The sequence below is a fragment of the Trichechus manatus genome, unplaced genomic scaffold (assembly GCF_000243295.1).
Source record: "Trichechus manatus latirostris isolate Lorelei unplaced genomic scaffold, TriManLat1.0 scaffold00048, whole genome shotgun sequence".
In the NCBI taxonomy this organism is placed as follows: domain Eukaryota; kingdom Metazoa; phylum Chordata; class Mammalia; order Sirenia; family Trichechidae; genus Trichechus; species Trichechus manatus.
The window spans coordinates 4993527-4993930 of record NW_004443984.1 but is presented as its reverse complement, the minus strand read 5'-3'; positions in this window follow the sequence as shown (position 1 = coordinate 4993930).

The following is a 404-nucleotide window of genomic DNA, read 5'->3' as shown; positions in this document are numbered from 1 at the left end:
ATTTTCCTCAAATGCATTAAAACCTTTTTTTTCAAATGGGGCTTGTACATATTATTAAGATGATTTCCTAGATATTTTTTGTATTTTTGGTTGCTTTTAATAAATGGGATCTTTTCTTCCATTACAATTTCTAACTGGTGGGGCTTTGTATATAGGAAGGCATTGCTATTTTCAAAAATATTAATCTTGTATCCAGCTATTTTTGTGACTTTTATTATTGTTAGCAGTAGTTTTTCAGTTATTTTTCTTTGGAGCTAAAGGTGAAGACAGCTAACTCATTAGATCCTGTGCCCATGGTGCTTTGTTAATAAATTTTTTTTGTTGCGAATAATGACCCCTCGGAGCTCTGGTGGCAAAGTGGTTAAAAGCTCAACTGCTAACCAAAAGGTCAGCAGTTTGAATCC